Here is an 18,619-nt window from a genome sequence, read left to right as displayed (position 1 = left end):
TTAACACAAGAACACTTGCCCTTGTAAGAAAGCTAGAGTGTCATATGAATGTGCTACTTCTGTGGGATCTGTCATCATGAACATTGCTTGGGACTGAAACAAGTGGCGTGTAGTAAACATGCAATGTGACTGCAGTGATCATTCACAGAACAGGGACTAGCTGGTGAGAAATATGCTGCTGAATCATCTGCACACCGACCATTGATTTGATCATTTCAAACAATGAGAAAAGCCTGTCTGTAAACACACACTAAAAAGAGTGCCTAATCCATCAAATAAATTGTTTGCTGCAGATGATCCCCCCAGCTCTAACTATAGGTTTGTAAATAAAAACAGATGACCATGTAACCATGACGTGGAGACCTACTGGGTTACCTCGTCTACCAGTTTGTCTTCAGAGAGCCCCAGAATCCACAAGTGAGCCAGAAATGCTTATAGACATCTGATTGTTTCCAGAGAGGTTTAATTTTGATCTTTTCTGCAGGAGTCTTTCTTATCTTGAGGGGTCTAATACTTACTTGCAGCCTCAGGATCTGCAGCATGAAATGATAAAGAGACAGAAAAAGTAAAAAGAAAAATTTTTAAGATTGTGGTTTCAAAAAAATAAGCAGGCTCTGGAAATGACAGTATATCAGTAGATCACTTGCTGACACTGAACCATCAAATACAGTCCGGTGTTAATTTTAAGAGGCAGAGAGCTAAAGAATCTGAGTCAAAGAACCACTTCAGGAAGCCATTCCATGTTGTGCTTCAGGTTACCTGTGAGCACAAACCCAAATGCAAGTGAGAACAGAATCTAAAAACCTAGTGACAAACCTCACAAGGTCTTTTGTGCTAATGCACATGCAATTTTGTGCACCTCCTCATATTGAAGTCAAACAGAAGGTGGAAAAAGAAAGTGAAAGAAATAAGTAATATGGTGGAAAGACTTAAAAGCTGACTGGTTTTGTGCCATTACCACCTGTGCATCATCATGGTTGGTACTGAATTCAGCACCTCAAGGCCCCACCATGATAGTTATGCTGTGAACATCTAAGAGCCACCAAGAAAATGGCTACAGGCAATCAAAAACACGGGCTCACTATGTATAAGAAGTCCAAGGCCCTCACTGTAGTCAGTGAAGAGCAATAGGCATGACCATTGTTCTTGTTTACATCTGGGATACAGTTAATTTTTCTTCTTAGTAGATGGAACAGTGCTCTGCTTTGGACTGAGTATGGAATTTGGTATGAGAAGAATGATGACAATATACTGTTTTTTTCAGCTGTTGCTAAGAAATCAAGGAGTCCTGCCTATGCACAGGTGCACAGGAAACCAGGAGGGGGCACGGACAGAGCACTGGATCCAAATTGGCCAATTAAATATTCCATATCATGTAACATCATGCTCAGTACATAGAGGAGGGTCGGCCAAGAAGGGGTCAGTTCTCTCTCTCTTCTAGGATTGTGGTTTCAGGATCTTGGCTTCTCCAGGCTCACTAGCCAGGAACAGGCTGGGTGTCAGTCTCTTTGTGCATTACCCATTTGTACTTTCTATTATTGTTATTACTGCTCTGTTTTATTTCATTTATTAAACTGTTTTTATCTCAACCTATGTGTCTCCCTACCTTTACCCCTTCAATTCTCTCACCCATCCCCTGGCTGGGGGAGGGTGAGCAAGCAGATGCGTGGTGTTTGGCTGCTGGCCGGGTTTAAACCCCGACAGCCTCAAGGTATTCCAGACCACCTAAGGTCTGAAGCACATGTTGGAGATTCCCTTGTTTCTCTGTATATAGTTCACCAGCTTGACAACAAGGTTCTCAATTGGAGCATGCCATGAGGAAAAAAGCTGCACACAGCTTTTTGTCCGTTTGGATAAAAGTTTTGCCTGTTCCAACAAGGTTTGGAACAGACTAACTAATCTGGTGGATAGGCCTTGCTGGCTCCAGAAAACAAGGCATTCACTGCCTCGCTGACATGGGAAGAGGGGCTCCAGGTAGGCTGGCCATGACTGACCAGATGATAAAGACCTGGGGGGGTACCAGGAGGTGCAACACATCTGACAGTGAAACAAGTGGGCAGGTTGGGGACACTGTTCAAGCCAGGGTCTGGTCCTCAGTGCCAGACAGCCACCATGAGCAAGGGCTCCTATTTCCATCTATATCCAGCATAATGCAGGCACCTTTTCTTGCCTGCTGTGACCATGTCACAATTATACAGGACAGAGGATTAGATTACTTTAATGCTTTCTCCATGCAGCTACACCTCCAAAATATTCAGCCTGAAGCCTGCACAGCATGCTGCAGCCTGACAGGCTGCACACTGGGAGCAATTTAGACCTTGCTCAGTGCATTTCTCTGACCTCTGCTAAGCTCCCAGGTGGAATTCAAGGTGATGGTTTTAACCTACGAAGCCATCACTGCTTTGAGACCTTTTTAGCTTAGAAATGCCTTCCTCTCTCCCTAACAGATACTGATGCTGTCTCTCAGGGGACCTGTACCCACGTGGTGTGTCAGACCCCTGTTTTTGTTATCATTCTGTGCAAGCCATCAATTTTCTCCTTTCTCTACAGCCACACTGAACAGCAGTGGATCTATTCACAGGTACACCCCTTATTTAGCCTGTGACTTGTAACTGATTGTTAAGGTGCCTGAGGCACAGAATGAGTACCTACAAGTACATTCTAAAAAGAGCAAAAAATGAATAAAAGAATAGTTGTCTGCTGTATTTGCAGTTAATTATCCACAAGCTTACTTTCCTCTCCCCCTCCCCAGCACCCACTCGAGGACTGAGCTCACGTGTCAGACACCAGGCATTTATGCACAGTGTGGCACTGAGGAGGTTCAGCAACACGTGTTCACCACTTGACTGTGCTCCCTTCATCTACCACTCATAGTGCTCAAAAATTTAGCATTAGGCAGCTAATGAAGCAGAGAGACATTGACTCCTTCGACCACCTTAAATATTCCCCAACATGCTCTTTCTGTTCATCTGTTTTCCATATGATTTTCTGTCACTTACTAAATTAGATCCCTCCTCATCACTTGCTCATAGGTCTCCTATGGACCATACCACTTCCTTTTTGTTGCCAGAGAGTTTTTCAGTGCCTCTGACCCCAGGCTGCCCCCACTCCCTCTCAGTGTGAGCAAAATGACATCCATGGAGCTGAAGGTTACAGAGAGAAACTCACAAAGACAAATTGTTTGCATGCACCTTGATTTGTGGTGCTGTGCTAGGACCAGGCTGCTTCAGCATTACGAGAATTGATGCCTTTTGAAAGAGCGAGGAGTGGATTCAGGCCAGCAATTTAAATACTAAACTGATAGGTGCTTTAGAAATGAGATATAGCAAGAATGCTCTCTTTTATAGCTGTTGTAAAGCCCAGCTCTCTGGATATTTTGGGTTCATAAGAATGACAAGTTGATAGCTCCCTTTCCATGCATTCAGAAGTGCAGGCAGAGCTGGCAGATGCCTTGCCTGTACATTAGGATACAGTGCACTGACTTGCCCGTAGATCTTACCAGAGCAATCAGTAGCCTGGAGATCTCCAACCAGATGGTTATGCAGCTGTCTAATAACTGTCATATTGCTTCCTGCTAGAGGAGAAAGGGAGCTGAGGAAGATGGAGTGAGACTAATTAAAAAGGAAAACTTTGAATATGGTGTTTTAAACTTCCCTCAGCCTGGTGATTTGACTTCCTAAATTAGCACAAAATAATGGAAAAAGCCAGAAAGTGACTGGGGGCAATCAGTGAAATGGCATCAAAAATCTATCCACTGCCCATCTCTTCCATATCTTTCATTACAGTCATCAAAATTATTATGGTCTTTTCGATCCCTCATGAAGTCAGTTCTCCAAAAATAGGTGACTGGCAGTAAAAGAAATAAATGGAAAGAGCTTCTGTCCTCTCAAAGGTTTCCAAAATGCTACACAAAATAGAGAGGAAGATTACATTAGAGTGGAGAGTGCATTGGAGTGAAGAGAGGAGCACTTTATTACCACTTCAGGTTTGGAAGGGCAGGGATTACATTTAAGGATGTGTGGGGTTGCCAAGTTTTGAGGTGTGGCTGAAAAATAAAACATTTAATGGCAATCACATTCTTTTTTTGAACATTGAAATTATGAGCACATTTGGGGTTCAATAGTACATTTTGTCCAAAAGGAAAATAAAGCATTTTGAAATGCATTTGATTAAACAGAGGAGTAGATTAAAAAAGTGAATGAAAAGGAGGGAGTGCAGTACAGCACGGCTCTTATGCCACTCTACTTGGATCAAGGACTAATCTAACAATGTGCAAACCAGACTCCTACTCACAGGAGCTTGTTTTAACCACTGAACTGAACAATAGTTGAAGGCACGCCTATCTTGCTCTTGTCTTTTGAAGGTGATGTAACAGTTCTTTAAATATTCACTGGCACAGAGACCAAATACCATATAAATAACTCTAACCTCCTGGCAAAAGTCAGTTTTTCACTTTGTGTCTGTGAATATTTGAGGCAGATACAAAGTGGTTCTACTTTGAACTTCAAAAGGACAGTTCAATTCAGAATACACAATAGCTAGCAGTTGTGCCACTCTCCCGAGGGCCAGAAGATTTAAAGTCCATATATTCTCAAAGAAGGAGAGAGAGGTGTGAACAACTCCTAGAACCCCAACAACCTACCCAGGTATCTTGTAAAAAGACAAAACAATAGTTCCTCCTACCTTACATTTGTGAATGACACTTAAATTCACAAAATATTTATTTGTCCAAAATGATATGGTGAAATCTGTCTGGATTTGTTAATAATTTTAAATATATGTAAATGCCTCTTTGTGTGTGTGTTTGTGTATAATGCACTGACACATGGTTGTCCACTTACAATTACATTGAAATCCCCAGATCCAAATTAGGTCAAATATAGACTACATTCAAAAGTGGAAAAGCTAATTCAGGCATAATTAAATGTCAGGATAATATCTCTTCTCAGAAGATTTCAGACCATGAGCTAAGAACCATATCTTTAAAAGCTATAGCAGTAAGTATAACAAAAAAAAAAAAAAAAAAAAAAAAGAAAAGTAGAGAAGAGAGAAAGTGTAAATGATTTCTTTCAAAATCAGTTACCTCAGGAAACATCTCACAAAACCACTGCTTGTGAAAATTCAGCAGACTGAAATCCATTCCAAAACCTTTGTCTACTTCAGTCTCAGAATCCATCTCAAGCAGAAATGTCAGTCACAGATGCACTCTCTGTGTAAATCTTCTTCCACGCAAGAGACCAGGGCATGCAGGCAGCTTGCTAGGTCTTCGCATTAAGACAGCTCATTTGCCAGCTATTTGACAAGTAGAATTAAGGGTCAAAGAGAAAGCATGGAGTGTATAGAGATGACAAATAGCAATGTTTCCTTTTGAAAAGTTTGTGCAGTGTATTAATGACTTTTGTGACAAAGTGAGAGGCACTGAATTAACTTATCTATGGTGAAGCCCACACATAAAATACCATGAGTCTGGCATTTTCCTCGTCCTCCCAGACCTATGAAGTAACTTGTTTTACCAGACATTGGTCCCAGTACTTCAATGTAAGTAGCACTGAGGAAACCCATTACAAAGCTGATCAGAACCAAACAGACTCCACAAAAGTCTGTGCTCAGAACCTGAGCAGAACATAAAGTAGAGGGAGATGAAAACGAGACTTATCACCTGTGCCAGAAATGTGAACGAAAGACCTCTCTTTGGTGATTCTGGGGTCTTCAGGGATGCCAAGAGGAAGAAGGCTGTCTGGAGAAAGGATAAGAGAACTAGAGAAGGGAACGGGCTGGGCTGAAGCTATCTTTGCTTACACACTTCTTCTCAGGACTCTGCAGGTAGAAATAATTCCAGGACTTGAATGTGTAGAAGTTAATGCTACCTGGACTCTCGAGAAGCAGAGTTTAAAACACCTGGCAGTGCTTCAGCTCTGAACAGTCAGCCATCATGAGTCAGGACACACAAAAGCAATAAAGTTTAAAATATCTTTAAAAATAGGCTCTTCTCCTATTTTTTTTCCCCTACCTTTGGGACACACAAATTTGGATTGCATTTTCCAGTTTTCCTCTACGAATGTGAACTCTAAGGAGTCATTTATTGAATTATTTATTTTTAATTGCAGCAGCCCCACCTCTACTCCCCGTCCCCCTCCCCATTACTCTACCACCAAATATCATGACTTTAAGATTTGTTTTTAATTTTCCAGGAGACCATTCATCCCTTCTCAACGTCAATCCAGTGGCATTTGTTCTTCCCTGTGGGTATGCCCAAAACTGTCCCAGCTGTCTTTCCTACATACAGTTGACTTTCTATTGCTTCCATTACTTCAAAGACTAAATCATGACACTAGGATTAGAAGTGCAACAGTTAATAGAAAATAAAAAGAATCCCAGAACAACCAGCGCTACTTGGTCTATTATTTTACTTATTGAGCAAGAGGTTTGTGGGATATTTTTTTTTTCTGCTGGTATACACACAAAACACAACCACTGAGGAGGGATAATAATGAAAGGTTGCTTCCTGGGTACCTTCAAACCGCTCTTAAATTAGATCACCAACATACAAATTCTGATTTACAGTAGATCAGCATAGCTCCTTTGAATCTGCTGGTGTTACATGCATTTACATTAGCTTTGAATCCAGCTGTCTAACAATGTAGGCCAGGATGGACTTACTCTATAATCTCCAGTTTTCCGAAAGTTGCCAGGATGTAAAAATACCCCTTGTATGCTCATTAGCAAGATCTAGCGGGGAATGCAAGGTATCTGTTTGTACCCAACTGATAGATGTAACAATATAGGGGGAATATCAGGTAAGGGTATAACAAAGCATATTTCATCTCTGTGTTATAGAAGTTTCAGGTTTTGCTGTAAGTATTATGGAAGAGACTTCAGGGCTGCTGGGGAATTTTCAAGTGTAAAGTTCTCATGGCTTTTCTGCAAGTGAGGCTTTTCTGCTAATGAGCCTTTTTTGGTTGTGTTTTTTTGTTTTGAGGATTTTTTTTTTTTTAATATATTTGGAAATATTAGTGTATGTTCATTATCTCAGTGAATCTAAGTACTGTAAAAGGAAACTCAAGTTGCTTTACCTTCTTGCCTGGTGGTGTTCTTGGAAATTTCTGACTGAAGAATACCCTAATAGACATCTTAGAAATTCTGTGACATGATCCACAGATGAAGGAAGAACATGTTCTGAAAAAGATGGAAAGCTGAGTTCCCAATCACTTACAGTAATGTCCTAAATCTTGTCAGTGACAAATTTCACTGACTTTCTCCTCCAAGTAGCTCAGAGCCAAACCATAAATGAAAGAACTGAAAACTATCTGACTCATGATCACTACCTGATCATCAGCAGAATTATTACCTGAGATTCAGCTGCAATGCCAAATTTTACCCTAAGTCAGACCTGAAAATGTGAGTGTTGATAGGGGACAGGGGACAGAACTTCATGCTGAGGAGTTAACACAAAGCAGAATTTGTCTTGTACAACTCATATTACTACTAGTGAGGAAAGTAAGCAGAAAAGCTGCTTTTTCAGTTATTAACCAGGCAGCTTTGAGGTGGGTATCCATCCAGGATAATCTCTGAATATTTCACATAGTTTAAAACTTCAATGAAGTGTCCTGGTTTCAGCTGGGATAGAGTTATTTTTCTTCCTAGTAGCTGGTACAATGTTGTGTTTTGAATTCAGTGTGAGAATAATGATGATAACACACTGATGTTTTAGCTGTTGCTAAGTAGCACTTATGCTAAGTTAAGGATTTTTCAGTTTCCCGTGCTCCGCCAGCGAGCAGGTGCACAAGAAACTGGGAGGAAGCATAGCTAGGACAGCTGACCCAAGCTAGCCAAAGGGATATTCCGCACCATAGAACATCCTGCTCCATATATAAACTGGGGGGAGTTGGCTGGGAGGGGTCGATTGCTGCTCAGGCATTGATCAGCAGGTGGTGAACAATTGCACTGGGCATCACTTGTCTTTTCTTGAGTTTTATTTCTCTTTTTGTTATATTCCTTTTCACTACAATTATTGGTTATTATTATTATTAATTATTATTATTATATTAGTTTAGTTTAGTTTAGTTATTAAACCATTCTTATCTCAACCCATCAGTTTTAATTATTTTTAGATTCTTTTCCTCCTCCCCGTGAGAGGGGGAGGAGAAGTGAGCGAGCAGCTACGTGGTGTTTAGTTGCTGTCTGGGGTTAAACTTCGACATCAAGCATCTGCTTTTCCTTTCTCTGTGGTAAATAAATGTAGCAACACTGTGATCTAATTGGGCTCTGTTGCCAGGAATATCAGCTAGGGCACTGGGTGATCCTTTCATTAGTTCATATGTCCCAGCTTTCCAGGAAACAAAAAATAAAAAAATCGAACAGAACATATGTCCTACTTGATATTTCTCTTACTCAGAATAATTCTGTCTGTCCACTCATTAACTAACACAATTAATAGTAATAGCTGTACAGTAGTTATTGCTGTTGAAATAATACTATAGTAGGTTCTTGGTAAGAGCCTCATTGTGCTTTCTTTAAACAAGCAGGTACTGAAAGAGGACAAATTTGACAACACAAATTTGAAGACAGGCACAGCCATCAAGATTGCTACTGGAATTAGGAGAGAATTAATGGGACTTCAGTGCATTTTCATACGTATTGCCTCCATACACAATTTGTCCCAGTAAATATAAAGGTAAGATTCTCTAAGCTGATATCTTAGTTGCAGAATTTTAATTATTATACAAAAAAAAAGGAAAAGGAAAAGATCTTTAGATTGATCTGAAAGACCCTGACCACTGTCCACAGTAGAGAAAGTTAAAGAATGCCACAGGGAACAGGGTCACATCAGCTTTGAGAGTGCTGCCAAACATGAAGAGTCAAAACACTTCACTTTGCCATAAAAAATTCTGTTGCTTGGAAAAAGACATAGTTTGGGTCATTAAGGTTTTAAGAGACAAAGCACCAGTCTCCTGACTGACACAAAGACTGGTTTAGATATGGCCTGAGGAGTCTTAGAGGAGCAGAAAGTTGGTCAGCACAGATCCTGCTTTGAAAGAGCTTTGTAGGGCTGAGGATCAAAGTCAATGGTGAGGCCCTGCAGGGAAGCACCTGGACCTTGCAAGCATGCAAGGAATGAGGTGCACTGACCCAGGCTGTGAAAGGATAAATTGTGTAGCGTTTGTCAGCGCAGCAGCAAGATACACTCAGCTATTTTATAAACAGAGGAAACCATTAAAAATTATATCTTCCTATGAGAATTGTTCTGACTCTCGTATGCACCGTCTGGTACCTTCTGTTTTTCAGCTTGTATCCTGGGCTTAATGAGGAAATCACTCGTGTGAGATACTACTTAACCAGTCAATATAGGCAGTATAGTAATGAGAGTAATTAAAACACCTTATGGTATGTACGTTTCTCGAACAAAAGCTGTGGCTGAGATACAGAGACTGCTGGTGGAACAGAGGAACAAACCTGCCTCTTCGAGAAATGGATCTGATGGAGAACAGCGTGCAGAGATGAAAAGAGCTCTGATAAACTGATCTGATTATGTTATGCATTGAGAAAGCGTGAGACTGTCAAAACTGTTAAGGGGTTTGTATGCTGCTTCCACAACCCATACTGACACTCAGTGAGACACATTCCTTGGACTTGGTGGCCTGCCATTCTAACCAATGACATTCTTATTTTGTGTATCTTGATTTCACATTTAAGCACACTGTTATTCATCTCTTACACATATTTGGCTGAGATGATTATTTATGTGTCTCATCTTTGTTGACAGGAACTTTCTTCTCTCTTTTCTGCTTCCAGATGGATTTATGGTATCACCATGGCAGGCTGCCCAGCCTGGCCAGGAAGTTTAGCAGGAGAGACAGCACTCACAAAAAATAACACCCCCCCAGCCCACAACAAAAAAAAAAAAAAAGAAAAAAAAAAAAAAAGAAAGAAAAATAAAAGAAAAAAAAAAGGAAGAAAAAAGAAAAAATACTACTGACAAGCCATCTAGATCTAGACTCAGTGCAATTACATGAAAATCAGCTAGGGACTGGGTGACATATGGACTGGGTAATGGCTTACAGAACCATCTTCTGCAGAGGCTTGGGTTAAAGGAGTAAGAGCATGATTCACCCTGGTTTCTACTTAAAGTCACATGAAGGAGTCACAAATAGAGCTCAGGATGGAAAATAGCTATGCCATGTGCAGCTGTTTTTCTCAGTATCAGCACAGCAGGGAATAAAAAGACACCAGCCAACCCTAAAGTTTGAAAAACTTTAACTCCAGCCTTGCCATCCAGGTAGGCACACAAAGAGTAAATACACTTAAAAAAATAGGAAAAAACAAAACAAAACAAAACAAAACAAAAATGCAAGAACATTGTGTGTTGCATTACAAGGCGCTATAGTTACAAATCTTCCCTCTGGGACATTGAAAAGGGTACTGATAAAACTTGCTGCCTGTATCCATCACTGGGAGATCAAAAAACAGAGGTATTTCAGACCTCCTGCAATGCTTGAGAGATGGAAGTTCAGGTCGCCCAAACAGGATCCTGTGGAAAGGGTGACAGATCCCCCTCACTAGAATATGCCTTCAGGAATGGCACAAGTCAGGGCTGCCTACCTATTTCTTGGAGAGTGGCTTTGTTTGCATTTTATATCTGCAATGCACAGAGGTTCCTTGGACAACAGCAGGAAGGCAGCCTTTATGCACTTTGAAGGACTGCTCACTGGATGTCAGGCATGGTGCAGATTCAGCACTTATAAAAACCACACCAGTTCTGGAGTAGCTGGTGGGAAAGTGGGAGGAAAATGTACTTCTCAGCACTGTAACCCAATAAGCAAGTTACTAGGGAGTGTGCTTGAACGAAATGAAAAACATTTCTTGAAGACCACATTCCCTCCAGGACCTCAAGCATAGAGGAGAGCAAGAGGCAGTATGCTGAAGCTCCTGAGGGACGGTGAACTGCTTTCCTTGCATAGTTAAGCTCACAAAACGTTAAGGAAACACATTAATCTTAAATTTTCAAACTCACTACAGACAACCCAGGAGAAGCAGTTTACTATGTTACAAGTGTGAAATTCATACGTGTATGCATTTAAGTATTTTTCCAAGAGCAAGACACATTGATTATTTTTTAAAAACAGTATGAAAACAAGTATTTTTGATATAATACCACTGAGTAAAAAATCATCATGCATGAAGTTGCAACATATATACTTCCATGATTTAAGGTAAATGTGTTTTAATAATGAGCTAGAGATCAGAGTGCTAAGCGTCATGCAAAATCAGTCCAGTAATTATCCTTCACCTACTGAATACATTTTACCTTTCAGTTCAGTAAATAACAAGAAAGGGCAGTGTTTGGGGAACACTGTAATAGGTAAGTGAATGTTTGAGCCACTGAAAAAATGTACTCACTATGGCAATGATCATTCATGTGAGTGTGCTGAACAAGGAATAATTATCTATACATAGTACAAATAACTTCACTGGTCTACACACTGCAAAATGCAAGACATTGATAAAAGCAGAGGAAAAGTGCTAAAAGCCCATAACCGTGCAGTAGCTTTTTGAAGCATATTGCTGTATAGCACAGTCAGCAGATGAAGCTTCACCTTCCCTGTCAGAATGCTTTACCCCACTTGGGTAGTAGGAAGGAATGATCTCTTTGATGTCAAAGTTTAAAAAAAATATATTTTGGCAAGTTTAAGCCTTTGTTGTTGCTGTTGTTGTGAACTATCATGGGGCTCTGATACAAGCATTATCCAGAATGATTCTACCAACATTTTCTGCAGAAATAATTCATCATATGGGCTGTGTAAGTGCTATCCACTGTAACCACTGCTTACAGACAAACACTATCAGTAAAAACCATTACTCAGACTGGGTGAGCAATTGTCCACAGTGTATGCCATTGTTTCAGACCTCCAATGGGCCAACAAGTGTCACTGAAGAGGTGGAAAGCTTTAATAAATCATATCTGAGATGCATGTTAACCACGTACAAAAATACCTACTGTATCTAACTCAAATATTCATAGATTCAGAGAGATTAAGGCCAGAAAGGGGCAATATCTCAGCTTGACTGACCTCCTGCATATCACAGGCCATTCAATTTCACCCAGTTACCCCTGTGTTAAGCCCAATAACTCATGCTTGACTGAAGAGTCTCTTTTAGGAAGGTATCAGGTCTTGATCTGAATACATTGGTAGAAAGGAAACACATCATTCCTTTTGTAATTTTTCCCACTGATTAATTCCCCACACTTTCACATTTTCCCCTAATTTCTCATTTGAATTTGTCTGGTGCTTGTTCCCAGCCATTAGTCTTGTAAGACTTTTCTCTTCTAAGCTAAGTGCCCTCTCAGACCCAGATTTCTCCCCACAAAGACATGGTCTTTAATAATCTCACCTCCCTTTCTGCTTCTTAACAAGCTAAACAGATCCAGCTCTTCCCCTGCAGCATTTTCTTCAGCCCTCAAGTAGCATTTGCAGCTCATTTATATGCTCTCCGAAATATGCTAGTTGTGCCTGTGATTCTGTCACCCATCTCATCAAGGCTAATTTTGGGAGTTGATCCTCCCCCTGCTTTCCCATTCATACACCACTGTTTGTATTACTCTTCTTCTCCATGTAGTTGTGAACCTCCCGGTCAGCAGCACATTGAGCTCCTTCCCAGCGCAGCCGTTTTCCAAGGCCCTGCTCTCCCTTCCACTTGGAGACCCTTATGTCTATTCTTACATATATTTGATTTTGGTTTAGTCTGGGAACATTCCCATATCATCCAATGGAAGATGATCTCACTCTGTGGCTACCACGTCATTTTTAGCACTCCACTCAACAGTACATCTCTTGTGGATTTGTTTGTTTATTTATTGATGTTATTTACTGTCACATGGTTGAGGAAAATATTTAATAGGTCTGGCTTTAATATTGAAATTTCCTGTACCCCACTTAGAAAGATCTTTATACAATGCTGTTTCCTTGCTGAAAGCTAGCATTTGAAATTCTGAGATAGCCATCTTTTATCTATTTCATGTTAACTTTATGATATTGTATAACATTTTTCGTTAAGAAAATTTCATGTGGGACTGAGTCAAATACCATACAAAAAGCTATTAGGTCTGTGCAGTTTCTTTCATCAACTAAATTTATAATCTCATCAAAGAATGAAATTGGGTTTCCTTGACAAGATCTATTTTCCATGAAAAAAATAATATTGACTACTATTAATTCTATTACCACACTTAATCTTGCAACAACTGATTCCTGCATTAATTTCTTTTTTTTTTTGTTTTGTTTTGTTTTGTTTTTGTTTTTGCCAATGAATCTTATCAGGCTAATTGCGTTATGCTTATCTTAGTTATCACATTTCCCCTTTCCAAACACTGGGAAGGTGTTAACAAACATCCACACTTGGGGAATTGTAGCAACATTCTTATATTCAGCAAAAATATGTCATTGAGCCAGAAAGCTCCTTGGCCATCTCGTCTGGGATTCTTTGGTAGAAGTTATCACCACTGCTAATTCTAAAGTTACTCTTATACATACTGTTTTCACCCTTCCTGAGATACCCACACAAGTAGATGTGAATAGTTACACCACAGTGTTAGTCTGACCATCATTCAGTAGCACCCTTTATTGCAAGTTCATCCCACAAAATTAGCTTGGCTACTTAATAAAGTATAGTAAGAAGATTGTACATTTTTCCATGACTCACATAGTGGCACGCTCAGAAACACCAGGAACAAAAATCTGTGAGATTCCTCACACAAACTGAGACACTATTAGCCAAGGTAGTAGAATGAGACCTGTACTTGAAGGGTACCCAAGGAGACCATGGACTGTTGCCCCTTTCCATGGAAAGACTTTGTCCAAATTTAATAGCAAGAAAACAGACAGGGCTACAAACACCACTTAGGGTAATGTCAGATGATTGCTTGACCAAAATTCCCCCCCTTTTCAATAACTTTCTGAGAAATGTTATAAGCCCTCCTGGCACTTCAGAATGAGAGTAGATTGATAGAAGACATGTTTCTTAATCAATAGTTTTTTTTATGAACAGCCAATAGATAGAATCAAAATTATTCCCACCAGTCTTCCCTCCAGGCAGAAACTGAACTTCTCTTCATTGAGATCCCAGACCCAGCCATGACACCTCCTGGGAAACTCAGTGAAGACACATACAATACCAACTTTCTTTCCTCTAATTTTTTTTGAAGTAGCTCCAGTTGGTGTGCTGGTATAGTTTCAGATATAGGCTGGTGTGATAATCCCTGTCTACCACATGAAGAAGCATGGTTTTGTACTCCCTGCTTCTCTCCTGGCAATCTGGCAACCATGAGCAGACTGTGAGATGACCAGAGAGTGCTCTGACAATGCACAGGCCACACTCACAGCTTCCGGGCTACTGCTGTCCGTAAAATTTTCTCATCTTTGCATTCATAGGTCCTATGACACCTGAATCATTAAGATACCAAGTTCTTGGATGTCTGAACAAGTTAATTTGTTTTGTCATTTATCTCGGTTCCCAGACTTGTACAGGAAGATGGAAGTCCAAATGAAATCTAAGTCACAGAACACGAACGCAGAAACCCATAGAATTTATATACATAACACTTTCTAAATAACAAACATCCTGTCTAGACAAGTAATTTCCATCACCCCCAGAACTGCATAAAGTCATTGAAGTCATCATTAAGATGAGGAATAGCTAGAAATTTGATTTTACAGATATGGAAGTGAAGGGTAAAAAGTATTTTTGATTTGTATGATGTCATCAGAGAATTATTCGGACTTCAGATTTTTATTTCCTCAGGTGTGGAACATAGGACTGATAAGCTGTTGCCTTTGTCCTGCTGCAGATCCTCTGCAGACTAGGGAAGATGTGATCATGAATCCATGTTCACATCAGTATATCAAGTCTTTCCCAGGTCACAAGTGTTTAGATCTAGTGATCAGATTTAAGCCTTTCTGAAGAGAGGAACTACTTGTTAATTTCAGGTCTGGATCTAACGTGGAATTTCAGTTCTGAAGTATGTATCTGCCTGAGAGTTTAGAGCACAAATAACTCATACCATACAATGAGACAACTGTGTCTTTGCCTTAACAAAACACAACCAGAACTGAAAAGAGAGGTTGCAACTGAAAAGAAGGCTGAATTATTTCTGTTCATAAAACTTTCAGTGAACCTAATTTCTTCTTCTGAAGCATGACAGCAGAACTGAATGTCTAGCTGATCAGGAAGAGATTTATTTTTTCTTCCCGTATTCTCTCAGGCTGCCAGAAAACAGTAGGCTCTGGATGGAAGTAAGTTGGGTTTTATCTGCAATCTTACAACTGGGTCACATCGAGCACTAAACAAAACTGAGAGCATTTATTTGTCAGACACTCAGTTTCAGCTCTTTCTTATGACCAGCACCTGAATGTTCGTGACCCAAGAAAGACACCACTCTTTTATAAAGGATTGTTGTTTTATTGTTTGGGGGTTTTTTTAAATTGAGTTAAAGGATACATAATGTCACTTTCTGCTGTAAAATGCTCTGTGAGCAGCTAGGAAAAAAGTTTTATTGCAGCTTTATTAAAATATATTAAATAAATTGAAGACATGTTATCCAGCCAGCTGATTGAGGCAGAGACTCCCTGTAGATATTTTGGTTGTGCATTAAGAAAGTTGTCACAAGTAATTTGGACTGCAGCATGGAGTTACAGGCTGCCAAATGTTGATTAATTAAGCCCATGTTTGGATTAGTTCTGCTAGAATGTTTCATTAGGGAAAATGACTGAAAATATGGAATAAAGCAACCAGGGGGAATCCAGGAAGAATTTACATGTAAGTGAGACCTTCAGCAAAGAGCACGGGCTGGGGCTGAACTGTCCTATAATGTCATATGATGCTCCTTGGTCCTCCTTGACCAGGGAAGAAATAGGGACCATGAGAGCTGACATGTTTGTTGTGGCAGTGACTGATGTCACTGGAGTCATTCTCAACAGCCAAGGAATGGAACCCTTTCCTTGTCATGTGATATTTCAACTTTGAGACAAATTGTCAACTTATTTTACATGCATAATATTAGCCTAAAGGTGAGAAGATATATAACCATAAAAGTAACAATTGCACAATTGTTGTTTATTTTAATTTCAGATTTGCATCCATAACGTTTTTCCCCTGTAGTGTTGTGAAAGAAAATGCCTTGATGAGGAGACCTCCTGTATTGGGAAATCCTTTTCTTATTTTCTTAGGCTCCTGTAATTGTCTTGTAAATACAATGCCATGCAAATTCACTGAATTTAGTTGCATTTCAAAAATAGTGAGATAGTAGGTTTAAGAAAAAGCTAGCATATCAAATTAAATTAAAAGAAAAAAACTTTGTGAGTTTCAGAGCTGAACCAAATTGTTATCTATCTTAAATAAATAAAGTCTCACTCTCTGAGCAGCCCATTAAGAGAAAAGCATCTTCCTCCAGCTCATTTAGCTTTAAGTATAGAGAGAGAGAGGTGGGGACTTAGATTGTCCCAGGCAGAAATCTGGCTTGACTTGACGACCCTGGAGCAGACACAGAATGCACCTGCCAGAGGACAGAGATCAAACACAAATTTCAGAGAAGAAGGAAAACAAGTGAGGCAGCAGTTGAGAGTAACTGTGTCTCAGCTGGAGAAGGTGACACTGCAGGTGCCCAGCACGCTGCCCACAGAGCTGTAAGATCTTGAAATAGAGCATCACACTCTTGAGCTGCCGGCACCGTAGTGGGAAGCTGGTGCCTGCACTGCATAAGTGATGTTATAATACAGAATGAACTCATCACGCTTGTCATGATTCATAACATAAATCATTCTGTCTGCTTCTAAATGCATTTCACCGTCGTTGTGCTCCTGCTCATCCATGAGAGAAACAGCCATAGCTGAAAGGAAGATGTTGGGTAAACTCCAGTATCACCATCAAGCAACGTGAAGGCAGGCCACCCAAATTCTGTCTGCCTCCATAGCATTGTCTACAGACCTCATTGATGGGTGAGATACATCAGAGGTTCTCAAAAGTTTTAACTTTGTGACAAATTAAGATAAAATAAATAACAACTGGGCTAATTGGCTATTTTTCATTAAAATTAAGGAAAATAAGTAAGACTTGTAAGCTATTCACTCTCGGAAAAAACACAGCTCCTTTCAGGTAGGTCAGACAGCCAAAGTCCTTAGTCACCCTGGAAAATACAGGTCTCATTTCTATTCATTCCTGCAGTTTAGAAGATCCGAACATTGAAAAATTAAAAGATGTTTTTGACCCTAGACTTACTTGGTGTCATTTCTATATATCAAGCTCTCCACTTGTAGGACTACAGTAGGCTAATATGACTTTCACCTCGTCAAGTCCATTGTCAGGTGCATTGTCATCCATCAGTCTCGCATGGAGAAGAATCGCATGGACCTCAGGAGTGTTCACAGAGAATGGAAAACAAACCCACCTGCATACTCACCTCTAAAAAGAGAAACATGAGACTAAAACCAGCAAAACAAACCAACAGAGAGTTACTCTTTTTCTTGGCTAACTCCAATTCTTTCAATTTACCAGATGTGGAAAATCAAAGTGAATGGACAGAGAAATTTTTCAATACGTTCATTTGTTCTGCTCACATTTGTCACACTGCTCCTATGCTGGCCATAACCTTACAAAGTTATTCTTGCACAAATTTTTCATGAAGATCTATATTTATCTCTGAGGTTACTCCAGGACTACTACCCCTAGTCAGTAAAATTATACTAACAATTAACTAGGCTAATTCATCTCAGGTCCTAGATGGAAAATATGTTAATGTTTCAGAAGTAACAAAAAATATTTCATGTCTCTCTATTAATTGCTCATCCCCCTGGTCATCTCTGTCCCTGTTACTTCCCACTTCTCTGAACATCCCTACTCCCGTCCCTTTTTCTCCCAGCTTTTGGCCCTAGGCTACTCCATCTCCTCCACTTCCGCCATCCTGGGGTCTTCTCAGTTACTTTTCATTGTGGCAAGTCAGCAGAAGTGGGGTAAAGACTGTTAGGGGAGGTGCTCTTACATGTCAAGTGACATAACTGCTCAAGTCTTCTGATTTCATTTAATATCAGGTAACATCATGGAGGCCTTTCTACAATTTCATTATTGTGTTATTAAAGTCCGTCTTGCTTTCCTCTAAGCCTCATCTATTTCCATAAATTCTGTCTTTTTACTTTTGTGGGTTAAGACTTAAAGTACCTGTTATCATAAATCCTTTGTCTCTCCATAAAGCTCTTTTGTGCCATGTGTGTGAAGGATGTTATTTATAAAGATAAACTACACTTTATTTATCCATCTTCTAAATAATAATAATAAAAAGCTAGCAAAAATTGCAAAATTTCTGTATTTGTAGAATGATATCACTATTTTTTTTTTGTTTAATAGGTGCTGTCACAGGCAAAATCAACTGCACAGTTACATACTTAAAAACTGACAGTTTCCTATAAATACCGAAATTCTCTAATTATCACTCATGCTACTCATCAGAATTTGAAAATAGATAAAACAATGAAAAAGAGCAAAAACTTAACATTTAATCCTACCCACCTCAAAACACCCACCAACCACTGTTCTTGCAATGCCCCCCAACCACTGTGTAAGGTGACTTGATATC

This window comes from Tyto alba, unplaced genomic scaffold (genome assembly GCF_018691265.1).
Source record: "Tyto alba isolate M040663 unplaced genomic scaffold, T.alba_DEE_v4.0 Super-Scaffold_16, whole genome shotgun sequence".
Classification (NCBI taxonomy): Eukaryota; Metazoa; Chordata; class Aves; order Strigiformes; family Tytonidae; genus Tyto; species Tyto alba.
This window is presented reverse-complemented; position numbering follows the sequence as displayed.